This window comes from Aquarana catesbeiana, linkage group LG12, assembly GCF_042186555.1.
Source record: "Aquarana catesbeiana isolate 2022-GZ linkage group LG12, ASM4218655v1, whole genome shotgun sequence".
Taxonomy (NCBI): Eukaryota; Metazoa; Chordata; class Amphibia; order Anura; family Ranidae; genus Aquarana; species Aquarana catesbeiana.
In genome coordinates this window covers 144,845,066-144,872,781 of record NC_133335.1, presented here as the reverse complement: position 1 = coordinate 144,872,781, position 27,716 = coordinate 144,845,066, and the positions used below count along the sequence as shown (strand labels likewise).

General features: G+C 46.2%; 1 protein-coding gene and 1 long non-coding RNA gene across 4 annotated transcripts in view; one reads left to right on the top strand and one right to left on the bottom strand.

The window, feature by feature from the left end:
* Window positions 1-385: 385 nt before the first annotated feature.
* Window positions 386-25,058, bottom strand: LOC141114583 (uncharacterized). The gene is made up of 3 exons (XR_012236933.1): window positions 24,878-25,058; window positions 757-888; window positions 386-669 (listed from the first exon to the last, which is right to left on the bottom strand). It is a non-coding gene; the product is annotated as an uncharacterized lncRNA (long non-coding RNA).
* Window positions 25,059-25,074: 16 nt separating this feature from the next.
* BRCA1 (BRCA1 DNA repair associated) overlaps window positions 25,075-27,716 on the top strand; it is a 589,423-nt gene continuing 586,781 nt past the window's right edge. The window contains exon 1 of one of the 3 annotated variants that reach the window (XM_073608373.1): window positions 25,075-25,460. The gene's annotated coding sequence lies outside the window, so the exon portion shown is untranslated. The remainder of the gene's footprint in view (window positions 25,461-27,716) is intronic. The other 2 variants (XM_073608372.1, XM_073608370.1) reach the window with 2 other exon arrangements.

The following is a 27,716-nucleotide window of genomic DNA, read 5'->3' as shown; positions in this document are numbered from 1 at the left end:
ACAAACCAACATGTTTGTTGTCTAACAATTTTTGGGGTCATATTAGAAAAAGTAGAAATGTCCATTTAAGATAAAACAGGCATGTTTAAAACCAACAAGAAAGACACAAATCTTGAACTTACAAAGTTCACATTTGGTAGAACTTGAAGGCAATATCAGACATGAGTATTTACAAACTGTGTTTGATATTGCGTTCAGATGGGGTGAAGTCACCCCCTGAAAAGTCAAATTTTGAAGATGCACACAAATTTACGAATTTCAACATGTGCTACCTGCCATCACGGGGGATCAAGGGACGTGTTTTGGGGGTGCAACCCCTTCCTGTCAGCTACTTTATTATTGAGGAAGGGGTTGCACCCCCAAAACGCGTCCATTGATCTCCCGTGATGGCAGATAGCACATGTTGACACACTGTGTGCCTCTTCAAAATTTGGCTTTTCTCAAATTTGACAAAAAATGTTACAAAATTGTAGCACACCAAATAACAAAGGGATTTGGAGGGTTTTTAAACTCTCCCCAAAACATCAATGATGTTCTTATTTTTTTGAAGAACATCATTGATGTTTTTCTTGATGTTTTCCAAGTCCCTATTACACCCCATGATCTCCCCGATCAGGATCTGTGCACTTTCCGAGCTGAAAGGATCTGGATCCACAACATCACAATCACCTAAAAAGATAGAAACAAAAAAAAACCTTGTATTATAAATATGCCGGCATCCATCTCTTACCTGAGCCTGTGGTCGCAGACACTCACCTGTTGTGGTGCCAATTTCCACCACGTCTTCCTCCTCCTGCTCTGTTTGTCTTGGGTGGATTTCCCCTTCTTCCAGAGGTGGGGGGTCTCTGGTCTCCTCGGATGAGGGGTGTCCTCTGAGTCTTTTCTCCCCTATGTAAAAAAAAAAAAAAAAAAATGGTATACTTAGCACACAGATATTTGATGGCAGAACTATAAATAAGAAACATTGTTTGGAAATGGGGTACAATTTTTTTTGTGGCCAGAGTTCCAAGATGTAGCATTTTTCTTGTCCTTTGTCAAGCTTGAATACTTTACCTGTCTTGTACAAGCTTCACAGATGGAGACACCCCTATAGTATACACTGGAGCACCTGTGTGGGCCCCCTAATAAGAAGGGTGTTCTTGTGTCCCACACTAGTGCTCCAGCGTCCAGATGTGAAAACTGGTGCTGAATGTCCTCTCCTTACACAGAATCTAGTTTGCATTTCATTCTAGTTACAAACCCATCTACCCAACCAAATTAGTTTCAGACAAGTAGGCCCTAAAAAATGTGGCCAAATGCATATGGCCAAAACCATGGTGTTTTCTAGGCCGAACGAACAATGTTTGATACGAACGAATAATGTGCCCATGAACATGAAAGTTGCCATTTTAAACTGGATAACAGTTAAGAAAAGCACATGGAGCAGCACAAAAGTAATAAACATAAAAAGAATAGGATCACAGCACAACTACTTACTTTTTTGCAGCACTCTCTGGATCTTTCTGTAGTGCTCAGGCTCTCTTAATTTTAGGTCCGACCACCACTTCCTGAGCTGATCTTTCGATCGTCGTACCCCGAAATTCTGGTGCAGACTCTTGACCACTTTCGCCATGATCTTGGCCTTTCGGACATTGGGGTTGGGGTAAGGTCCATACTTTCCATCATAGTCGGCCCTCTTCATTATGTCGACCATCTCCAACATCTCCCCAAAGGACATATTCGATGCCTTAAATCGTCACCTTCTGGATCGGTACGTTTCTGCCTCCGGGCTTTCCTCCTCCACCTCCTCGTTGATGTAATTATCTGACACCTGCTGTGTCTCCGCCATGTGCTCTTCCCCCACTGCGCCGAACGAGAAGGGGTGGGGAATAGACTAGAAAGAACGTCAGGGGCGGGCAGAGTTTCGCGCATGCGCAGTGTCTATAAAGCGTAACATGCGTGTGTAGTACGTATGATCTGTGAGCGGAGGAAGGAGTAATGGAGGCGCCGATCATGATAGCGAAGGTAAGATTTAACATTGGGCCTATACTGCTTCTAGATTGAGGCCTGTATTTGCACAAGTTTAGAAGACTTTAGGCTGACATTAGGGTTTGTCTTGTGGTGTGTCTTGCAGTGAAAATGGATATTTTGAAAGATAAGGACTTTATGCCAATCTTCATTGATATGTTCAGGGAGCTGCCTTGTCTATGGCAGATAAACTACCCTGAATATAAGAACCAAACAAAGAGGAAGGCAGCGCTGGATAATTTGTGGGAATTTGTGAAGACGGTGATCCCCATGGCAGACATGACCTATTTGAAGGTTCTAATTGGTGGCCTGAGGAGCACTTATCTAAGGGAGCACAAGAAGGTCCAGGATTCCCAGAGATCAGGAGCTGCAGATGACATTTATGTCCCCAGGCTGTGGTACTATGACAGACTGCATTTTCTGGCAGGTCAGACTGAACCCAGGCCAGCACTCTCTACTCTTCCTTCCACGCTTCCTTCCCCTCCAGCTGAGGCTTCTGACGCCCAACCTGGGCCTTCCAGGCAGCAACATGTGGAGGATCCCAGCTTGAGCCAGGTATAGCATTCCTCTAAATATTTCTGGTTGTCCAATCAATGATGTTAACTAGATGTTAGTTTGGAGTACTAATTTATGATTGTGATTGATGAAGCAAAAACTAAAACCATGTCCCTTTTTCATACACAGGGAAGTCTCAGCCAGGAGGTGGCTGGGCCAGCAGGCTGCCTGATATCCAGGTCCCTCCCCTACACCTGCAAAGACAAAGTGCCAGGAAGAGGAGTAACCTGGAGGAGGCTGCCATAGGCCTCTTTTGGAAGGCTACAGAGGCCCTGAGAACCCCCCGCACTGTGGAGGAGGACTTTGCTGGCATAACTGCCTGCAAAATGATGCAGATGGAGGAGGGCCAACGACTCCAGTGTGAGTTCCTAATTTTGGAAGCTCTCAATAAGGGGTTGAGGGGCCAAATAACATGTGCTACCCACATTTGTGACCTCACACATGGTCCTCCTCCTCCTCTTCCTTCAGGTCCTACTCCTCCTCCTCCTCCTCCTCCTGCAGGTCCTACTCCTCCTCCTGCCACATCTCCAACACCAGAGCCACAGCCGGGAAGGAAGCGTGGAAAGAAGACCAGAGAGTGATGGCCCTGGGTTCAGTCTGGTCTGGCAAAAGATGCAACCTCTTGTAGTACCACAGCCTGGGAACATACATGTCATCTGCTGCTTTCCAGATCTCTGGGACTTCTGGACCAGACTGCACTCCCTTAGATATGGACTCCTCAGGCCACCAATTTTGCTGGAAAAGAATTGATGTGTGCCCTGGGGGTCAAAGGCTTCGCCAATTTATGATGTTTATCCAGCGTTGCCTCCCTCTTTGGTTCTGAGCCCTTAATAAAGGAATTTTTGTTTCAATTATACTTGCCTATGCGTGTTTTCCTTCAAAAAGGACAGTTTGTTGGTGAGGAGGCAGGTACATTTCAAAAATACAATGTGAAATTAACAAGAGACACCAACGCCAAGCAATCTCCTTGAGATTAAATAATACAAGATAATAATGGTGTTGTGGTAACTTGACACACAAAACACACACAAAAATATTATGGAGTAAAACACAAAAAAAAAAAAAAAAACAATAAAAACACAGCCTTGAAAAAAATACAAACCCAAAAAAAAGACAAAAACAGGCTTGAAAAAAAAAATTTAATATAAAAACAACCAAAAAGAAATTTGGTCAGATGTGACAAATTAAAATATATTGAGGGAATCCCGAAAAAGAATAAAGAAAGAAGTTTGTGAGAAGTCTGTGTGAATATGAGCAGCAAAACTACTTAATTCTTCTCACATTATAAAGATGAACAGAGTGCGCTGTATTAAACTATTTAAAACATTGCAGCGTGACGAAAGTGCTGTATCCATTCCGAATGCTCATTTTACCAGACCGAGCTGTTCTGTCTTGGAATTTCTTCTGAGCATGCGTGGCACTTTGTGCGTCGGAACTGGCCACACATGGTCGGAATTGACGCGATCGGATTTTGTTGCTGGAAAATTTTATAGCCTGCTCTCAAACTTTGTGTGTCGGAAAATCTGATGGAAAATGTCTGATGGAGCCCACACACGGTCGGAATGTCCGACAATCGCACATTTTCCATCGGAAAATCCGACCGTGTATACGGGGCATAAGTGGAACATGCGCCACCTGAGCCGCTTTTTGACTCTTTACACATGCAAAAGCCTTTGCCTCTCCAAAGAATTTGAGGAGCATCATTTCCCTCAGGGTGTCTTCTTGAAGGGGGGTTGAATCGCGCTAAAACAGATTGGTGATCATACACATCATCACCAAACCAAATATTTAGAACTAAGTGAAGAATTCCCCTTTAGTGTATACATAATAGAACACGGCAGAGCGACGTGTTCTCGTCACCTCCCATTGCTGCTGTTGTTTCCAGTAGGACGGGCTGTCTGTGAGCTTCCGGCCGGCGCTCCAGACTACACTACATGCCTACTATTGTCTACTAACATGTGAGTTTAATCTGTTACTTATCCAATAAAGTCAATGATTTTACACTATATGGAGCCTTTTTTTCCTTCTATGACCATATCTGCAATGCTGTGGGCTGATGTCTGAGTACCTGTCAGTGTGAACATCTTTAGCCTGACCCTGCAGTCTTTGATGTCCCATCTCGGTATAAGGTCTCTGATCCATTGGTCATGGTCCGAAGCAGTATTAACAAAACAGCTTTCTCTGATCCTCTGTATTGGGGGATCATGAGTTTCTGGTAAGCGGCCAGTCTGATTTCACGGTGGTGGAGCAAGCACGCTTTGTTTCTCACAGCAAGAATTTATGTTTTTTGGAACTTTTTTAAGATACTTTTATATCACTTGGGTGATTTATTTTTTATACATGGACTTTTTATTATCACTTTGAACATTTTATTTTTGGATTGATTATTCATTTGACATGTGTTTTGTATATTATGGGGAACTCTTCACTTAGTTCTAAATATTTGGTTTGGTGATGATGTGTATGATCACCAATCTGTTTTAGCGCGATTCAACCCCCCTTTTTTCTCATTTAATTTCACTGTGTTTGTGTTACATAGATGAATCACGGCTATAATTGTTATTGTTTATGTATTTCATAGCGCAGTTATTCTCCTCATTTTTCTTGTCTTCTTGAAGGAATACCTCTACAACAGTTCCTGTACAGCTGGGATATGCAATCAGCGGACATCCAGCTGTTGCAGAACTATAAGTCCCATGAGGCATAGCAAGACTCTGACAGCCACAAGAATGGCACCCAGAGGCAGAGGCATGATGGGACTTGTAGTTTTGCAACAGCTGGAGGTCCACTAATTGCATATGCCTGCTGTATAGTAATCTAGTGAGCGGAGGTGCTCACATAAACTGTAGCTCAGTCCACTACGCTGAGCCAAAAACTGATATAGTACTAAAGTACTTCGGAGTACACTATCGGTAGGTGGTATCAGCACTGGAAAGGGTACAGTGGATGATGGGATCAGCACTGGAGAGGGTGCAGTGGATGATGGGATCAGCACTGGAGAGGGTGCAGTGGATGATGGGATCAGCACTGGAGAGGGTACAGTAGATGATGGGATCGGTACTGGAGAGGGTGCAGTGGATGAGGGGATGGGCACTGGAGAGGGTGCAGTGGATGATGGGATTGGCATGGAGAGGGTGCAGTAGATGATGGGATCGGCACTGGAGAGGGTGAAGCGGGTGGCGATTTTGGCACTGCAGGAACTTCACACAATAAATGCCTTTCCATATCCACCCTGCGTATAATTGTTCTTTTACAAAGGTGGCAGTGATAATGTCCCACTGGCCAACACGGAAGCCTGCACCAGTGTAGACTTAAATTTTAAGATCTACCTATCCCCTGTTTAAAAAAAAAAATACTTTCTGCTTAGAAACACAACCAAAAAAAAAAAAAAAATGTGATTCATAAATTTTGTCCTAAATGTATTCTGCTACATGTTTTTGATACAAAGCAAAATCCCAAAAAGTGTAAATTGATTGGTTTGAAAGTTATAGCGCCCACAAACTATGGGATATGTATTGGAATTTTTATTTTTTTATTTGTTTTATACTACAAATTGTGGAGATAAACAACTTATAGTGGGACTGTGATAGTATGATCTGACACTAACTGCCACTGGAGGGAACGGACTAATTGCCACTGACATCATGTCATGGTTATGCAGTAATCTTTCTCTGTCAGCTTACCTTTCCTCCATGTGTTCACCTTTAGAGGCCAGGCACTCTCACCTGACTGCTTATATGATCTTCCCTCAGCATAGCTCCACCTCAGCCTCTAATTAGGAACACTATATTAATCTGTGCATTGCAAGCCAACCTTGCTGATCAACCATTGTGTGTTTAGCTTTCATGTGCTACTTGCCGTGTCTCCTACGTCTGATTCCAGTTACCGATCTTGGCCTGTTCTTGACTATCCCTGACTGCTTGTGACCCTGACCTTTGGCGTGTTCTATGTTTATCCTTGTCTGCTAGTCACCCCGACCTTGGCTTAACCCTTTACTATCCTTGTTGTTCCAGCCTGCTGCTTCCTTCCTCTTTCTCCCGTAGTCTACCGTGAGCGTGAGCTGTGAGACCCTGGGGGCCGCGACCTGGAGCCAGACTGCAGCGCAGTCCATCCTCACTACTAGAGGCTCTGGTGAACACCTGCTGGCTCTTAGATTCCGCGCCCTGGGGAATCTATGCTCTAGCTCCCAGTGGGATCTGTGTGGATGCTCCAGTAGACCTGCTTCCTGAACCTCCCAGAGTTCAATCCGCAGCAGTCAGTCCTAGGGTCCACTACTTTAGCGGTGCACTCCTGACTCCTACGGAGTGCATCTGTCACCTGGGCTCAGGTGACCTGACTCATCACCAGTGATACAAAGGTTTGGTTCACACCACTGCGAATTGTCCGCATCCAATTCGCAATAGCAGGAGATTTTGACCGGCTCTCTATGGAGCCGGTTCACATATCTCCGCTGCGGCTCCAGTGCAAATTTGCACAGGATCCCTGTGCGTCTTTTGGCCCATTTCAGGTCCGACTTCAGCCAAAAATTCAGGCTCAAATCGGACCTGAAACGGTGAACCAGGACTCACTGGACCCCTGCTGGGAGCCGCATGCGGCGATGGTGTGAACCCAGCCTAATACAGTGATCAGTGCTAAAAATATGACACTGGCTGGGAAGGGGTTATTATCTAGGGCAATCAAGGGGTTAAATATGTGCCTTAACTAGGTGTAATGTGTGCACAGTGTGCTACTTTATACTAATGATCTCTCAATTTCTCATCATGAGAGATCACTCCCTCTGTATAGAACTCTGTGTTGAATTTCAACACAGAGTTCTGAGCTGTGATTGGACACAGCTGATCAGCTGGTCCTGGGTGTGAATCATTGGCCGGGACTTACTGACAGACTCCGCGGGAGCTGGGTGAAGCTGAACATGCGTGCACTAGGGTTGCCATCTTTTCTTCAAGCCAAACCTGAACACATTAGCAGTGCACAGCAATTTTTTTTTCAGTATTACATTAAATTCATTACCTCTGTACAATGCAAGGCAATTTTTATGTATTTATGTAGTATACACTATACATATATTTTGTGATTAAATAACATTTCTAATCATATGGAATTAATCACAAGAGTCCCCCTTTACATCAGAGTCAACAAAGTTGACACACTTGGCTTACAATTGCAGTGAGCAACCCTGCTGGGTAGCCACAGTCTGGGCCAGGGGTGGACTGATAACTCATAGGGCCTCCAGGCAATTGAAGATAATGGGTCCCCCAGGTTTAAAGATGGCTGTCTCATGGTAGCCAACATTAATGTGGCAGACCGAAGCTTAGAGGCACCGAGCTCTGCAACATGCAGAGTGGCAGAAGGAGTGTGGTGGGTATGATGGGGGCAGTATGTACAAGAGAGAAGTGTGGAGTGTATGATGGGGGTAGTATAGGAGAGGAGTGCGGAGGGGATGGTGGGGGTAGTATGTATAGGTGAGGAGTTCGGAGGGGATGATGGGGGTAGTACGTATAGGACAGGAGTGCGGAGAGGATGGTGGGGGTAGTACATATAGGAGAGGAATGCGGAGGGGATGGTGGGGGTAGTACATATAGGAGAGGAGTGAGGAGGGGATGGTGGGGGTAGAATGTATAGGAGAGGAGTGAGGAGGGGCTGGTGGGGGTAGAATGTATAGGAGAGGAGTGCGGAGGGGATGGTGGGGGTAGTACATATAGGAGAGAAGAGGAGTGCGGAGGGGATGGTGGGGGTAGTACGTATAGGAGAGGAGTGTTGAGGGGATGGTGGGGGTAGTATGTATAAGAGAGGAGTGCGGAGGGGATTTTGGGGGTGGTACGTATAGGACAGGAGTGCGGAGGGGGTGGTGGGGGTAGTACATATAGGAGAGGAGTGCGGAGGGGATGGTGGGGGTAGTACATATAGGAGAGGAGTGAGGAGGGGATGGTGGGGGTAGTATGTATAATGCCCCGTACACACGGTCGGATTTTCCGATGGAAAATGTCCGATCGGAGTGTGTTGTCGGAAATTCCGACCGTGTGTGGGCTCCATCGGACATTTTCCATCGGATTTTCCGACAAACAAAGTTGGAGAGCAGGAGAAAACATTTTCCGACAACAAAATCCGTTGTCGGAAATTCCGATCGTGTGTACACAAATCCGACGGACAAAGTGCCACGCATGCTCAGAATAAATAAAGAGATGAAAGCTATTGGCCACTGCCCCGTTTATAGTCCCGACGTACGTGTATTACGTCACCGCGTTTAGAACGATCGGATTTTCCGACAACTTTGTGCGACCGTGTGTAGACAAAACAAGTTTGAGCCAATATCCGTTGGAAAAAATCCTAGGGTTTTGTTGTCGGAATGTCCGAACAAAGTCCGACCGTGTGTACGCCCTATAAGAGAGGAGTGCGGAGGGGATGGTGGGGGTAGTATGTATAAGAGAGGAGTGCGGAGGGGATGATGCCAGCTGGATAGATGAAGTGGTCGGGGGGTGATGCACCTGGGGGGAGTTGGGGGCTGAGAAATAGTGAGAAATGGGGGCTGAGAAATAGTGATGTATATAAAAACAAAAGCTATTGTACTCATCCACTAATATTTACAACAGTACAACAATGAAAACTGCCAGCTCCTAGCACTCTGTATGTACAGATGATGTGAAGGTAATGTATGACCATTCATATATCCCTGCGTTATCCAAGCTCTGTAAATCAGAAGTTTACACTCTCCACATAAACACTGGATTAATGAATGGTCATAAATTATTGCACATTATCTTGACTGAGGATTAGGGATGAGCTTCGTGTTCGAGTCGAACCCATGTTCGACTCGAACATCGGCTGTTCGATCGTTCGCCGAATTGCGAACGTTATGGGCCGTTCGCGCTAAATTCGTGTGGCGCGTCACGGCCCATAATTCACTGCGGCATCGCAGTGCATTGCTGGCTGATGATTGGCCAAGCATGCACTATGACCCGCATGCTTGGCCAATCACAGCGCCGTCAGTAGAGAGAGCTGTAATTGGTCAAAGCCAGGGTGGCTTTGGCCAATTATGGCTCAGGGGATTTAGTACACACCCCACACTATATAAGGCCGCCTGCACGGCGGCCCTGTGTAGTGTGTGTTCCGGTGTGCTGAGAGATAGAGAGAGAGAGAGACAGTGTCATTTGATTTGAGTTACATAGATTAGGCAGAACAGTCAGTCAGTTAGCTGCACTTACAGTGTATTGTGTATATATATGCATCCCAGGTGTTGCATATATATATATACACTGTATTCAGTTTAGCTAGATCCGTTCCTGTTATCTTCTATCTAGACTATTTACATTTAATGCAGTGCGTCCTGCTCACAGTGTTCAGCTAGATCCGTTCCTGCTATTTACATTTAGTGCAGTGCGTCCTGCTCACAGTGTTCAGCTAGATCCGTTCCTGTTATCTTCTAGACTATTTACATTTAGTGCAGTGCGTCCTGCTCACAGTGTTCAGCTAGATCCGTTCCTGCAATTTACATTTAGTGCAGTGCGTCCTGCTCACAGTGTTCAGCTAGATCCGTTCCTGCTATTTACATTTAGTGCAGTGCGTCCTGCTCACAGTGTTCAGCTAGATCCGTTCCTGCTATTTACATTTAGTGCAGTGCGTCCTGCTCACAGTGTTCAGCTAGATCCGTTCCTGCTATTTACATTTAGTGCAGTGCGTCCTGCTCACAGTGTTCAGCTAGATCCGTTCCTGCTATTTACATTTAGTGCAGTGCGTCCTGCTCACAGTGTTCAGCTAGATCCGTTCCTGCTATTTACATTTAGTGCAGTGCGTCCTGCTCACAGTGTTCAGCTAGATCCGTTCCTGCTATTTACATTTAGTGCAGTGCGTCCTGCTCACAGTGTTCAGCTAGATCCGTTCCTGCTATTTACATTTAGTGCAGTGCGTCCTGCTCACAGTGTTCAGCTAGAGCCGTTCCTGCTATTTACATTTAGTGCAGTGCGTCCTGCTCACAGTGTTCAGCTAGATCCGTTCCTGTTATCTTCTAGACTATTTACATTTAGTGCAGTGCGTCCTGCTCACAGTGTTCAGCTAGATCCGTTCCTGTTATCTTCTAGACTATTTACATTTAGTGCAGTGCGTCCTGCTCACAGTGTTCAGCTAGATCCGTTCCTGTTATCTTCTAGACTATTTACATTTAGTGCAGTGCGTCCTGCTCACAGTGTTCAGCTAGATCCGTTCCTGCTATTTACATTTAGTGCAGTGCGTCCTGCTCACAGTGTTCAGCTAGATCCGTTCCTGTTATCTTCTAGACTATTTACATTTAGTGCAGTGCGTCCTGCTCACAGTGTTCAGCTAGATCCGTTCCTGTTATCTTCTAGACTATTTACATTTAGTGCAGTGCGTCCTGCTCACAGTGTTCAGCTAGATCCGTTCCTGTTAAATTCCTACTGACAGGCAGGCTTGTCTGGTTACAGTATATAAAGCTACCTGAAGAAAATCACAGGTGTTCTATTTGATCCTATTAGTACCACGGTCAGGCAGCTAGACTATTTACATTTAGTACAGTGCGTCCTGCTCACAGTGTTCAGCTAGATCCGTTCCTGTTATCTTCCTACTGACAGGCAGGCTTGTCTGGTTACAGTATATAAAGCTACCTGAAGAAAATTACAGGTGTTCTATTTGATCCTATTAGTACCACGGTCAGGCAGCTAGACTATTTACATTTAGGACAGTGCGTCCTGCTCACAGTGTACAGCTAGATCCGTTCCTGTTATCTTCCTAGTGACAGGCAGGCTTGTCTGGTTACAGTATATAAAGCTACCTGAAGAAAATTACAGGTGTTCTATTTGATCCTATTAGTACCACGGTCAGGCAGCTAGACTATTTACATTTAGTACAGTGCGTCCTGCTCACAGTGTTCAGCTAGATCCGTTCCTGTTATCTTCCTACTGACAGGCAGGCTTGTCTGGTTACAGTATATAAAGCTACCTGAAGAAAATTACAGGTGTTCTATTTGATCCTATTAGTACCACGGTCAGGCAGCTAGACTATTTACATTTAGTACAGTGCGTCCTGCTCACAGTGTACAGCTAGATCCGTTCCTGTTATCTTCCTACTGACAGGCAGGCTTGTCTGGTTACAGTATATAAAGCTACCTGAAGAAAATTACAGGTGTTCTATTTGATCCTATTAGTACCACGGTCAGGCAGCTAGACTATTTACATTTAGTACAGTGCGTCCTGCTCACAGTGTTCAGCTAGATCCGTTCCTGTTATCTTCCTACTGACAGGCAGGCTTGTCTGGTTACAGTATATAAAGCTACTTGAAGAAAATTACAGGTGTTCTATCCCAGCTTAGTGCAGCTACAGGCCATTAGTATGTCTGGAAGGCCAAGAAGGAGAGGCAGACAGTCACAAGCCAATAAGAGAGGGCAAGCAGGCTCTGTGTCTAGTGCTGGTCGTGGAGACGGTGCATCCTCATCAGCACGTGGCCATGGGACACGCTTGGCCTTTTTTTCGGCAGCTGGCCGTGTTGAGCCGCAACATGCGGAAGACTTGGTCGAGTGGATGACCAAGCCGTCCTCATCCTCCTCATCCTCTCTCACCCATGCCCAGGGTGCTTTGTCTGGCAAAGCAGCGGCCTCTTCCCTCAGCTCAATGTCATCAGTGACTCCTTCCCTAGCTCCACCATGTCCTCATGAGGATTCCCTCGAACTGTTTGACCACAGTGTTGGGTACATGCTCCAGGAGGATGCCCAGCGTTTGGAAGGCTCTGATGACGATACTGAGCTCGATGAAGGCAGTAACATGAGCGCGGACAGAGGGGGTGCCCAAGAAGGACAGCAATCTGGCAGTCATGCTCCCCCTGCTGCAGCATACTGCCAGGTTTGCTCCAGTGATGAGGAGGGAGGGGATGATGAGGTCACTGACTCAACGTGGGTGCCTGATAGGAGAGAGGAGGAGGAGGAGGAGGAGGAGGAGGCGGCAGCACATCACCAACGAGGCAGGATGCCCTCCAGGGGCCAGCCTAAGGGCAGCACATTGACTGCATCACACCCCAAAGCTCCACATGTGCAGGGCGCTGCAGTCTCTGCGCGTTATTCAAAAAGTTCTTTGGTGTGGGCCTTTTTTGAGACGAGTGCATCAGATCGCACCGCTGCTATTTGCAACATATGTCTCAAGCGTATCTCGCGTGGCCAAAACATCTCCCGCTTGGGTACCACATGCTTGACCAGACATATGTTGACCTGCCATGCAGTTCGTTGGCAAGCGTATCTAAAAGACCCACACCAAAGAACAAAGAGGATCTCTCCTTGCTCCTCATCAGCTGAGATTTCCAACCCCACTAGACCTTCAGTCCTCTCTGAGACCTGCAGTGAGAGGAATGAAGGTGTAGAATTAGGTGTGTCACAGCCAAGTACTTGTGGGCAATCTGCTTTTGGTACACCGACGTCAGATTGTACCAGGCAAATTTCCCTGCCCCAGCTGCTGCACCGCCGAAAGAAGTTTGCTCCCAGCCATCCACATGCCCAGCGGTTGAATGCTAGCTTGGCAAAATTGCTAGCACTTCAACTGCTGCCTTTTCAGTTGGTAGACTCTGCCCCCTTCCGTGAGTTTGTGGAATGTGCGGTTCCTCAGTGGCAGGTACCCAAACGCCACTTTTTCTCACGGAAGGCGATTCCGGCTCTCTACCGGCATGTGGAAGGCAATGTCCATGCCTCGCTGGACAGGGCGGTCAGCGGTAAGGTGCATATTACCGCTGACTCATGGTCCAGCAGGCATGGACAGGGACGTTACCTAAGTTTCACGGCGCATTGGGTGACTCTGCTGGCAGCTGGGAAGGATGCAGGACAAGGTGCAGTAGTGTTGGAGGTTGTTCCGCCACCACGCCTCCAAAATGCTGATTGTGACACACCTCTCTCCTCCACCCCCTCCTCTTCTTCTTCCTCTATGGCCTCTTCCTCGGAACCAGCGGTGCTCCGTAGGCGTTCAAGGGGCTACGCAAGTACGCAGGCCAAAAGATGCCATGCGGTGCTTGAGCTGGTGTGCTTGGGGGACAGGAGCCACACTGGGGCAGAGGTTCTGTCAGCTCTGCAGGGGCAGGTTCAGAGGTGGTTGACGCCACGCCAACTTAAGGCAGAAATGGTGGTTTGCGACAATGGCACCAACCTCCTCTCTGCCCTCCGACAGGGACAAATGACCCATGTGCCCTGTTTGGCTCACGTCCTTAACTTGGTGGTGCAGCGGTTCTTGGGCAGGTACCCGGGCTTACAGGATGTCCTGAGGCAGGCCAGGAAAGTCTGTGTGCATTTCCGCCGGTCATATAATGCCAGTGCTCGGCTGACGGACCTCCAAAAGGAGTTTAACCTGCCCAAGAACCGCCTAATCTGTGACATGCCCACCAGGTGGAACTCAACGTTGGCCATGCTGCAGCGGCTGCACACGCAGCAGAGGGCCATCAATGAGTACCTGTGCGACTATGGCACCAGGACAGGGTCAGGGGAGCTTGGTTTTTTTTCCCCACGCCAGTGGGCCATGATCAGGGATGCATGCACTGTCCTGTCACCATTCGAGGAGGCCACGAGGATGGTGAGCAGTGACAGTGCATGCATCAGTGACACTGTCCCCCTTGTCCACCTGTTGGAGCACACGCTGCGTGGAATAATGGACAGGGCACTTGAGGCAGAACAGAGGCAGGAAGAGGAGGACTTCCTTAGCTCTCAAGGCCCCCTTTATCCAGACAGTGTTCCTGCGTGCCCGCCGATCACACAGGAAGAGGACGAGGAGGAAGAGGAGGAGGAGGAAGATTGTGTCAGTATGGAGGTGGAGCCTGGCACTCAGCATCAGCAGCAGTCTTTAAGGGATCAGTCCCAAGAAACACATGGACTTGTACGTGGCTGGGAGGAGGTGGCTGCGGACCATGTCGTTCTTAGTGACCCAGAGGACTCCGGACCGAATGCCTCAGCAAACCTACGCTGCATGGCCTCCCTGATCCTGCAAAGCCTGCGTAAGGATCCTCGTATTCGTGGTATCAAGGAGAAGGACCAATACTGGCTGGCAACCCTCCTTGATCCACGTTACAAGGGTAAGGTTGCGGACCTTATCTTGCCATCGCAGAGGGAGCAGAGGATGAAACATCTTCGGGAGGCCTTGCAGAAAGGTCTGTGCAACGCGTTCCCAGAGACTGGGAGGTTACAAACTCCTGTTTCTGGACAACGTGTTGCTGAGGCTTCGGTCAGTCAAAGAAGGAGCGGTGGAGAAGGTGGCCGTCTGACCGATGCGTTCAGACAATTTTTTGGTCCGCAGCCCCAAGGTATGATCGGTTCCAGCAACCATCGCCAGCGTCTGTTTTACATGGTGCAGGAATACCTAGGGGCAAGATCAGACTTGGACACCTTTCCCACCGAAAATCCTCTGGGTTACTGGGTCTTGAGGATGGATCACTGGCCAGAGCTTGCACAGTATGCAATTGAGCTACTGGCCTGTCCTGCATCCAGCGTTCTTTCGGAACGCACATTCAGTGCTGCTGGAGGCGTGGTAACCGATCACAGGGTGCGTCTGTCCACCGACTCGGTCGATCGGCTGACCTTCATAAAAATGAATGAGTCTTGGATCACCACCAGCTACCAAGCACCTGATGCTGATGTAACCGAATAATTTTTTTTGAAATCTCAGATCCCTTCAAAGACTGCCTATGCTGATGCTGAGTGACTATCCCTGAGTAATTATCCTCTTCCTCCTCAATCATCACGCTGATAGCTTGTAAGAACATTTTTGGTTCTGGGCGCCACCACCAGTGCCTAAGGCACAATTTTTCAGCCCCTGTTTAACAGGGGCGTGTAATTACAATTTTTGAAGCAATAATTTGCAGCAGGGCTCGTTCCTGCATTCCAACTAGAGTGTCTGTGAGGGGTTGCAGTGTTGTGGCACCAGCACCAGTGCCTAGGGCCCAATTTTTCTGCCCCTGTCTAACAGGGGCGTGTAATTACAATTTTTGATGCAATACTTTGCAGCAGGGCTCGTTCCTGCGTTCCAACTAGAGTGTCTGTGAGGGGTTGCAGTGTTGTGGCACCAGCACCAGTGCCTAAGGCCCAATTTTTCTGCCCCTGTCTAACAGGGGCGTGTAATTACAATTTTTGATGCAATACTTTGCAGCAGGGCTCGTTCCTGCGTTCCAACTAGAGTGTCTGTGAGGGGTTGCAGTGTTGTGGCACCAGCACCAGTGCCTAAGGCCCAATTTTTCTGCCCCTGTCTAACAGGGGCGTGTAATTACAATTTTTGATGCAATACTTTGCAGCAGGGCTCGTTCCTGCGTTCCAACTAGAGTGTCTGTGAGGGGTTGCAGTGTTGTGGCACCAGCACCAGTGCCTAAGGCCCAATTTTTCTGCCCCTGTCTAACAGGGGCGTGTAATTACAATTTTTGATGCAATACTTTGCAGCAGGGCTCGTTCCTGCGTTCCAACTAGAGTGTCTGTGAGGGGTTGCAGTGTTGTGGCACCAGCACCAGTGCCTAAGGCCCAATTTTTCTGCCCCTGTCTAACAGGGGCGTGTAATTACAATTTTTGAAGCAATAATTTGCAGCAGGGCTCGTTCCTGCGTTCCAACTAGAGTGTCTGTGAGGGGTTGCAGTGTTGTGGCACCAGCACCAGTGCCTAAGGCCTAATTTTTCAGCTCCTGTTCAACAGGGGCATGTAATTACAATTCTTGATCTAATATTTCACAGCAGGGCCCTGTGAGGGCTTACAGTGTTGTGGCCACAGCAACACCTAAGGCCCAAATTTCTGCTGAGTATATAGGGCAGGACCCTACTTTCAAACATCTAACTTACAAACGACTCCTACTTGCAAACGGAAGGAGACAACAGGAAGTGAGATGAAATCTACCCCTAGGAAGGGAAATTCTCTCCTGTAAGAGTTAATATGGGAAAACAATTTCTCCTTTCCACTGATGCTTTCCAATCCTTGTTCCACAAAAAAACCCAAATTTTCAAAAAACATTTTTCATTGGGACAAAAAAGTGAGGTGAAATCTTCTGAAGAGGAGGAAAGACAGCAAAACAAATGTCACAGGGGTGATAACCCTTCCCTATGTTTTCCAAAAAGCTTAGGAAAGATTTTTTGGCTGGAGCTAAACACGTTAAAAATGTTCAAAATTACAAACAGATTCTACTTAACAACAAACCTACAGTCCCTGTCTTGTTTGCACCGCCTGTATACTGCTGTTCAGAGTATATAGGGCCTGGTGGCCCCACACCTTTCCTTATTTTAATTTGGGTGCGGGGTTCCCCTTAATATCCATACAAGACCCAAAGGGCCTGGTAATGGACTGGGGGGGTACCCATGCCGTTTGTCTCACTGATTTTCATCCATATTGCCATGACCCGACATGACATTAAACCCGCAAGCAGTTTTAAATGAGATTTTTTCCTTTAAAAATGACATTTGGTGCAGGGACTGTTCTAAGCATGGGAAACACGCGTCACTTTACAGGCATACTATAGACACCCCCCAGGTACGATATTTAAAGGAATATTTCACTTTTTTTTTTTTACTTTAAGCATCATTAAAATCACTGCTCCCGAAAAAACGGCCCTTTTTAAAAGTTTTTTTTGCATTGATACATGTCCCCTGGGGTAGGACCCGGGTCCCCAAACCCTTTTTAGGACAATACCATGCAAATTAGCCTTTAAAATGAGCACTTTTGATTTCGAACGTTCGAGTCCCATAGACGTCAATGGGGTTCTAACGTTCGTGCGAACTTTCGGTCCGTTCGCGGGTTCTGGTGCGAACCGAACCGGGGGGTGTTCGGCTCATCCCTACTGAGGATAGGGGATGTTTTGTATAGACAGAGGTGTGAGGCTTGGAGGATATTGTTCAGACACACTTCAGACAGATCTGTCACCTTAACCCTTCACAGCAACTCCTGCAAAACAAATCCTGTCAGCTTTTCACCCTAGGAGCCTCTCAGCTCACCTCTTTCCTGCATGTAGTTTGAGCAGCGCCAGCCCGACATTATCTACTCCTCCCAACATGATCTCCTCCTCAGCTCCGCCTCCCGGGTTCTCTAAGCACACCGCACTAGTGATCGGAGGGGGGGGTTAAGTCACTCATAAGAGAGACCCTGCAGGAGCCTGGAGGGGGGGGGGAGACAGGAATGAGCTTTAGATTGTAACAAACACACCAGCACAGTGTATTTATGGAGAAGCAGTGACACTACTGCTGTCTCCACAGTGACAAATATGCTAATGGAGCTCCCCCTGCCTGAATGGTCTGTCCGGGTTTCAGAGAGTCTGAAAACCGGGCAGATGATTCAGAACCCGGACTGTGCACCCTAAACCTGGGAGTAGGGAATAGGCAGTGACGTACCAGCACATTGCTCTGCCTACAGCGGCCACCCGTCCGCAATATACAATGTGGCTGGGCGGTCGTTAAGTGGATAATATTTGCACCAGAACATATATGATTTTTAAGATGTAAGTTTAGAACATTAATAACAGTTGTGAGTAAATCCACATAGAAACAAAAGTAACTGGTCTCAAATGTAGCTTGGGCATGAGGGTACATTAGTGCATGTAATCTATCAGCATAAGCACTTCCAATTAGTATTGGCCATAAACCAGTAGAGTAGAGTAAAATGAGATGCACAGAAAAGGGGAAAAAATCAATTAATCAATAATGAGGGTGAGGGTGTCTAAGGATATAGTTATCCAGAGGGACCATTGCTGGAGTTGTCAGTTTTAGATGGGGCATAATGACATGGACCATTGGCATTGTGGAACAATCAATCAGTAGTCTGACCTTCTATAGGTAGAAAGATAGAAATGGCGGCCTATGCTGTGTTGATTGTTTCACCTTGTATCAAGTTGTGAATATTGGTTAGAATACCGGAACACCAACCAGGGTGACCATAACTTGTTACATATTTCAGAGGATTCCCTAGCAATGGCCACCGTTTCCTCCATATGATAGATATCTTCTATGGAGTGAAACCATTCTTCGATTTCCAGTGCCCTGGAATCATAATTTTCGCTGCATTTAGCAGATGTCTGGTTAGAGACCTTTTGTAACGTCTCATGGAGCAGTTTGCGATGTGTAAGATGCAGCACGCCGGGGTGAGAGTAATTTTAGTTTCCATGATAAGTTTAATTAACTCTCTTAGTTTCCAGAAGGGCACTAGTTGAGGACAGTCCCACCACATGTGTAGGATTGTGCCCTGTGTTTGTTCACACCTCCAGCATGAGTCCGAAGACAGTGGGTACCACTTTTTAATTTTATCAGGTGTGGCGTACCAATGTGTTAACAGCTTATAGGACATTTCCTGTATTCTTGTACCAATTGAGCATTTGTGAGCAAAGATTGAGGCTTGCCGCCATTGTTCATCAATGGAGCTCATTTGAAGTGTTTTTTCCCACTGTGCTTGGGCCCCATGGGGATCCCCATCTCTAGCCCCCTGAAGCCAGGAATTCATGAGTGAGGTAGATTTGGTTAGCGGATTTCCAGAGAGGCAGGTATGTTCAAAGGGGGTTGTAGGTCTGAAAAACTGATGTTTAGCTATAAGTATAAGTATACACATAGTTGTGCAGTTGGCAGTAGGTCCAGAAAGAAAAGGGACATTGAGGGCCCAAGTCTAGTTGTCTATCTCTTGGGAAGTACAGGGGTCAGTCAGTAAGGTAGGGTTCAACCGTGAGGTTTATCCGTCTGTGTAAAGAAAATTGACATTGAAATTGAAATTGACACTGGACAATGGTCTGAAAGAGTTTGTATGCCTATGTGAGCAGCACGCAGCAGGGGTAGGTCACGTTGCGTGATGAACACATAGTCAATGCGTGAATGTTTTTTATGCAATAGTGAGTAATAAGTAAAATCTCTACCTGTCGGGTGTACCAAGCGCCATGCATCCACTAGTGACAGTGAATTCAATAGGATTTTAATTTTCTGTAGGACGGAGTATGAAATGCTAGATTTGACATTGGAGGTGTCCTGTAATGGAAGTAAAGGGATATTAAAATCACCTTTCAAAATGATACAGCCAGAGACAAAACTTCTTAGTTCATCCACAAGGTGGCGACAGAATGCAAGGTGCCCTAAATTAGGGAAATATGCATTTGCCAGGGTTATTGGTCTGTTGTGCCACATTCCCTTCAGGAACAAGAATCTGCCTGGGGGGTCTGCGTATTACTGAGATAGTGTAAAGTGTGCGTGTTTATGCAGCAATATGGACACTCCCTTGGACTTGTGGTTTGGGTTTGGCGCATGGTATACCTCTGGAAAATGTCTATCAAACATTTTTGGTATGGAGCGAGTTTGAAAGTGCGTCTCTTGTATGAAAAGAAAGGTCGGCTGAACTTTTTTCAATTCCATCAGAAGTGATACCCTTTTCTCTGGGAAATTAAGGCCCCTTAAGTTGTGTGAAATCAGGGTGGGGTACCTCCCCAGTGAAGAGTATGCCATTCTGGTCAGGGGGGAAGGAGAGTCCCCTGATTAACGGTGAAATTATGTACAGGTAAGGCAATGAGAACTTGTCTACTAATTGTAGAGGGGCTCTTCTAGTTGTGTCTACAGAATTGAGTACCAAAAAGAAAAAAAAAAGAATGCAAATAAGGCACTATATGTAGAGCACAGTGTAGGGTACGTGGGAGAAACAAGCGGGATATTAAAAATCTAACTAATCTGTCTAGATAGAAAGGCAAAGACAGCTCCCTCCTGCAGCCTAATATAATGTAAAAATTGCAAACAAAGGTAACACTGACTATATAAAACAATAGCATGTTTAAATCCAGTAAGATGCAGAACATACTACCATTGAAAAGGTTCGGATAAGGTGCAACTATCATAGCACATCTAACAAATAGCATATAGGTATCATGCATGCTCTTTAAGTGTAGTATCAAGATCACAGGGTCAGCAATAAGATAGCAGAGGGCATATAGGTTTAGGAACTCTGTTGAGGTACCATTGGGCCTCTACATGGAGTGATGTGGGGAAAAAAGAGAGACGGGACCCAGGAAATCTGCGAGCCCAGATTAGGGCAACCAGGCAGAATGGGGTGATGGTTAATAAAAGAAATAGAGAGCAACGTTCAAGTGCCCGCCTAGTTGCCAACCAAAGTAACACCCTCAGAGGGATTGAGGAAATCAACAGGAACATAAGTGAAGCAGCCATGGCTGTATCATATGGGACTTGCAGCAGTGGGAAATGCCAATGGAAAAAGACCAACCAGTAAGTACTTCAGGTGTAATCCCTGGCTCTCATGCTTCTGGTAGCTTGGGGTGATCTCGAAGGGTCCGCACCCTGCTGCTTTTGGTATTTCCCCTTCTTAGACACATGTTTGGTCAGAGTGGAGTGCGGTGTAGCCGGTGGGCTGTGAGGCAAAGGAGGAAACCAGAATTTATGGTACCAATCCAGGAGATCCACAGGTGGTATTTGGAGGGCTTCACAGAACAATGGTAATTCATCTGGGGTCTTGAGGATGTGATGGACTCCATCCAGAGTGACAAACAGGGCAAATGGAAACTTCCACCTGTATGTAAGGTTGTGCTCCTTCAGGGACTCCAGTAGAGGACGCAAAGCCCTGCGATTGCCCAGAGTGATTGGTGATAGATCTTGAAATAGGGTGATCTTGTGCTCATTTAAGATTAGTTCATTTTGACGGGCATGACCTAGGATTTCTTCCTTAAGTTTGTAGTTTGGTATGCAGCAAATCATGTCTCTGGGTGGAGCTGGCTCACTCAGATGGGGTCTGAGAGCCCTATGAGCCCGCTCAAAGTCAATGGTGTTGTTCGCAGGTCTTTCCAGTAAGTTGTTAAAAATGGGAGGACAGAGCTGAGGCGATTTGATAAGAAGTTGTTGTCTCTGGCACACCCCGCACCCTGATATTGTGTTTCCTGCCCCTATTATCTAGATCTTCAAGGTGGCGGTTGACTTCAATTAGCTGGGTGGTATGGGCATTAGATACTGAATCTAAACTGGTGATTGCTTTATCCCTCTTATGCCCCAGGCGTTCTGTGCTATGCACTTTCTCATTCAGGGCCAGCAAGTCAGCTTTCAGATTTGTGATAGCAGAGGAGAAAGTGTTCTTGATATCAGCTACAAATGCTGACATGTCTGCATAAGACAGAGGGTGGTCAGGGGAAGAGCGGTGTCTCACCATGTCCTCAGATTCGGGTTGTGACTCCTCGCTGTAGTCATCCTCGTGGTCATCGGGCACCATCTTAGACAAGCTTGCACCTCAAGCTGCCTGTTGCCGATGAGGAAGCCGTGCAGGTGTACCGGACTGGAGCTGATTAGGTTTGCCCATATCCTGGATCCGTCGTGTCAGTGTAAAGCTAAAAGGCTGCGGGGAGAGCTGAGCTCCTTCTCTAGGCTGCCATCCGCTCTGCGTGCCAAGCCACGCCCCTCTTTAATGTCGACTGAAAGGGGTTGTAAAACTATGTGTTTTTTCTCACCTTAATGCATCCTATGCATTAAAGTGGATGTAAACCCAAAATTTTTTTTTTTTTTGGATATCATACTGTAGAGTATAAGATTTCCTATCATTTGAGCCCAGTCTTGCCACACAGAGTTAATCCATCTCTGAGCAATCCCCTTTTATTGTTCAGTGAGAAAAATCTTGACAAACTGAGAAAAACTTTGTCAAATACTCCCCCTTGCTGTGAGTGGCAGCCTAAGACACAGGCATTATTTTTTAATTCCCTCAGTAAAGACAGCAACAATAATAACCCAGCGCCAATGAATGTGCACTGGGGGGGGGTTCACTCAGGGCATATGATGAATGACATATAGTATGATCAGCATACTCTGTGGTACATTAGCATGTATTATATAAAATTACATCACTTGAACTCAGGAGATGGGAAGGGGAGGGGGAGGGGAAGGAGAGGGGGGGGGGGGGGACAGGAAGGGAACCAGTGCAGCTAGACCAATCATAACTGGTGGATACAGATTAGTAGCAAAATAACAAAAAAAAATGTCCAGCGCTCTGAGTGTCACAAAGACAATAGCAGCAGTCCAAAGTGAAAATTAAATAAAATAAAGAGTTTTAATAGATCCAGAATGTAAAGAAATTAGTGAATGATAAAACAATTATCAAAAATAGTCCCATGAAGACAAAACATTATGCACTTGGATAAGAAATATAAAACTGACAGAAAAGTCCAATCAGTAACAGATAGCCTGAATGGGAGATCCATCCAACTAATCTAGCCCCAGGCTGTAAGTGAAAGAGGATGGAGGGGAGGAAAAAAGCCCAAAACTTGCAGCCTCTGGAGACTCACATACTCCCCACTGACTGTGGGATACAGAGGGGATGGCTCACCGGTTCCAGATGGCGGCTTCGTGCATTAGACATGTGCACACTGAAATATTTTCTTTCGGAATCTCGTTTTCGTCCGAAAAAAAAATTTAGTTACTCCCGAAATTCGTTTTTATTTATTTCGTTTTTCGATAAAAATTGCATTCGTCCGAAAATCCAAATTAAGGTCGAATCTGTCATTGAAGGCTTATGGTGTCTATCGAATGTTCAAAGAAGATTCGACGGAGCAGCTAAACTGTACGACGCCGTATAGTTTACCTGCTCGGTCTAATCTTCTTAGAACTTTCAACAGACACCATAAGCCAAAGTACGCGTGTACTTAGTTCTAGCTATTTTACTGCTCCTCTTTGGTTACAATCAGCCAATAACATTCATCATCATCATCATATTTTTATTTATCTTTTCTCCCCTACGTCGAATCTTTTCTCTCTATGTCGAATCTTTTTTCAGGCTATCAATTATTGATTGGACTTTTCTGTCAGTTTTATATTTTTATATTTCTTATCCAAGTGCATAATGTTTTGTCATGGGACTATTTTTGATAATTGTTTTATCATTCACTAATTTCTTTACATTCTGGATCTATTAAAACTCTTTATTTTATTTAATTTTCACTTTGGAATGCTGCTATTGTCTTTGTGACAGCGCTGGACATTTTTTTTTTTTTTTTTTTTAATTCCCTCCCCCATTCCTTTCTTCAGCAGCTCTGCAAGGATTGGCTGTTCCACACCTCAGCATGATTTGGCATGCTGAAGTCATGTGGTTACTTTCCTGTCTTTTCACTGGATGTTAGAGATCATAGCAGAAGTTCAGCAGAAGTTCAGTGTTAGAAATAAACAGGAGAAAATGCATACTGGCAAGGAGTGTAGAGATGGGCGGGGAGTCTACTGACATCACGACTCCACCCACCGAGCTCCAGACAACAGACCCGCCCACAGAATCTGCAGTTTTTTGGGTCTAAAAACAGACAGAGGGGAGACATTTGACAGGTAAAGATACATGCAGGAGGCATGTATATCCTTATAGATAACCCCTATGGCAGTAGTTTAGAAAGGATGACATTGGGTTTACATCCACTTTAAGGTGAAAAAACACCTGTCACTGACCGGCCCCCCGTCTTACTTACCTTAGCCCTCGAACTTCACCCACGGGGACGCGCCGTCTCTCTGCCCGGGGTTCTTGGCTCTTGATTGGATAGACTGATAGCCGCGCAGCCATTGGCTCCCGCTGCTGTCAATCAAATCCAATGACGCGAGCTCGGGGGGGGGGGGCCAAGTCCTGCATTCGGCGGCTACGGACGCCAAACGCTGGACTTGGGAGTGCGCCCGCAAGGTAATCCCCCAGGATCGCACTTCTCCTAGGGGGTTATGATGACCCCTGATGCAGGGAGGAGCAGCAAGAGCCGCTGGGGGACCCCAGAAGAGCAGATTCGGGGCCACTCTGTGCAAAACGAGCTGCACAGTGGAGGCAAGTATGTTTTTTTTTTAAATAACAAAGGCCTTTAAAATCACTTTCACTTTGAACCGTAAAACTTTTTTTGCATGGAGATCCATGTGTGTCTTAATCTTGGACCTGTTAGTTGGCATGAAGGTGGGGCAAAAAGGACAATGAGATTGTGATTAGAAATATGTATTGCATTCTTCTTCCAACATAAACATGAACTTCCATCTTCGCCAAAAATATCAATTGGTAAATGTTAACCAATTGCTTTTACAAACAAATCCAGTTTACAAAGTTAACTGTATACTCTACTTGGACATTTTAACTTACAGGTACGTCTATAATAAGGCTTACCTGTAGGTAAAAGGAGTATCTCCTAAACCTACAAAGTTTAGGACATATTCACCCTGCATGCAGCCGCTGACGTCAGTGGTGCATGAGCAGTGAAGGTCCAGCGAATCATGCCAGAAGGTATTTCATAATGTGCTAGTATGCGATGCATACTAGCACATTATGCCATTGTCTTGCAGTTTTTTTTTCTTCAGTGGTTTACTACCGCTTTAAGGAGATCTCTTAAACAGAAAGTACAAAACCTACCAAAAATACCTTGTATTTCTGCAAATCCCAGGCTCAATAAATAAGAACAACAGAATGGCTCAGTATCTGTTGCAGACTGTAGTTACTGGAGCTCCACTCTACACAGAAATCGTGTACAGGAGACATTTGCCCTCACTTCCTGTATTGTATTGTCTATTTGTTGTTTGTTATTGTCTATTTGTTGGTTGTTACATTAAAGTTCATTTAAAATGAAAAAAAGGTGGAGTTGTGGTGGTCACATGATACCTGGTGACAGTGGAGCGCCAGCTGCAGAGATTTATAATAAAGTTCAGTAAAAAAAAAAAAAAAAAAAGGAGTGGAGGCCACATGTCTACGGTGGAGCTCCACTCTGCAGCAAAACCCCTCGCTGGCAAAGTGCTACAAAACCCGGAAGTCAAATAAGGCATGCCATAGGCTACTGCATTCGATGGGGGTGTGTAGTTTATGTCTGTCATCAATAGGCGACTATGCTGCAGACATTCTATTGGACGAAAGTGAGTCCGGAGCTTTTCTGTTGCTAGGATACGAGAAGGCACTGGGCGGTACGATGAGAATAGCGCGCGAGTGTTGAAAGAGCGGGATCTATGTTCAGGTACCGGGGTGATAGTGGGGATCCGAACACTGAGGGGGTGTCCTCACATCTTTCCTCTATTCTTCTCTCACTTTTCTGATACTGATTATCTGAGGGACCGTCACTACATGACACCCCACCCTCATCATAGAACATTCCGGGTCTCAGTGTGACTCCCCAAGTCTGTATGTGTATGAACTGTACTAGTATGAAAAATTAGCTTTTTTTTCTTTATGAATGTTTTGCCTTGTATACAGATACCAGGCCGTCTCCATCACTGTAATTGATCTCTATGACACATAGTGGTGGGCACCATATTGGGGGTCTAGCTCATCACAGGCTGCCATTAGAATTAAAGTAGAACTAAATGCAATATGCTTTTTTTTGTAACAACCTCTGTCATATTTTTTTTGGCCCTGTCCCACTGGGGCGTTTTCCCTTCACTTCCTGTCTCACAGCCAAAACAGGAAGTAAGAGAATATCCTCCACAGTGAGGGAATTCCTGGGTGTCACCAGAACTAATGTCCCCATTGGAAGATTTCTCCTCCTCCTATTATTGTTCTGGTATCAACCCAGAATTTGGGATTATCTGATACTTTTAGTGATAATGATAAACAGGACAAATAGAGAGGGGGATTCTCCATAATAGGAGCACAGACAGCAATAAAAACGGACAGATGTTCTAATCCCTCTCCACCCAAAAAAAAAAAAAAAAAAATTGTCTTTAGTTATTCTTTATAATTTTTATAATAATAATAACATAAAGCAGAACCTAATGTTCTATTCATTTTGGCATTCTACGATAAGGAGCAGTTTAGGAAGCGGAAGACTCGCAGTAATTCCTAAGTGGGTTTCAATTACTCAGGTCCCTTTCACACGGGCTTTCTGATCAGGTCCACCTGTCAGTATTTCAGGCGGCCCTGATTGGACGCTCCATTAACCTCTATGGAGTGGTGACACGTCTGCCGATATCTGATCCGATTCTGTCTGTGAAATGGTGGTGACCCTATTTTCCATCCATCTGGCGGATTGGATGAAAACAGACAGGCGGGCATGGAGGACAGCGGGACTCTGACAGGTCCATCTCAGCACAGTGATCGGAGATGGACCTGTCATCCACCTGCTCAGCGGATCGATTCCCCCCCCCCCGCTGAGCCCGTCGAGCATACCGTCCGTGTGAAAGAGCCCTTAGACCTCATTTACACTTAACATCCCTGAAAACGCTGGCAGAAATATGCAACGCACTTGTGCTTCTTAATGACACCCTGAATGCAGTGCAGTTTTTGCGTTTGTCACGCCAAAACACGTGCTGAAAATTCCCAATGCTCCACGCCCGAAAAGGTTTTGAAGCTGTTCTTTGCTGTGTTTGTAGCGCATAGGGCAGCCCATTCAAGTGACTTAGCTGCCCTAAAGGCAACCTACATAAACATGAAAAACCTGCAAATAAAAAAGTGGGAACTCTGGCTTTCCAGCAAAGTGAAGATTGAATGGGGCCTTAGCGCTAAATGAACACTGTTCACAAGGTTTAGGATTGTGTCTGTGGGAATGTTTGACTATTCTTTCCAGAAGCACATTTGTGAGGTCAGGGAATAATGTTGGCTGAGAAGGTCTGGCTCGCAGTCTCCACTCTAATGTATCCCAAAGGTGTTCTATCGGGTTGAGGCGCAGGCCATTCAAGTTCCTCCACCCCAAACTCGCTCATCCGTGTCTTTATGGACCTTTGTGCACTGTTTCAAATCATTTGGTGGAGGGGGGATTATGGTGTGGGGTTAGGCTTGGCCCCTTAGGCTACTTTCACACTGAGGCGCTTTGCAGGTGCTATAGCGCTAAAAATTGCGCCTGCAAAGCGCCCTGAAAGAGCTGCTCAATTCACCCCAATGTGAAAGCCTGAGTGCTTTCACACTGGAGCGGTGCGCTTGCAGACGGTCAAAAAAGTCCTGCAAGCCGCATCTTTGCAGCACTATAGGAGCGGTGTATTCACCCATCCTAAAGCGCCCCTTCACATTGAAAACAATGGGGCAGCGCCGCAAACCCGCCTGCAAAGCGCCGCTGCAGTGGCGCTTTGCGGGAGGTTTTAACCCTTTTTCGGCCGCTAGCGGGGGTTAAAACCACCCCACTAGTGGCCGAATAGCGCCGCTAAAACGATGGTAAAGCCCCAGTCTGAAAGACGCCCGCCCCAGTCTGAAAGTAGCCTTAGACCCCTTTCACACTGGGGAGCTTTGCAGGCGCTACAGTGCTAAAAATAGTGCCTGCAAAACGCCCTGAAAAAGCCGCTGC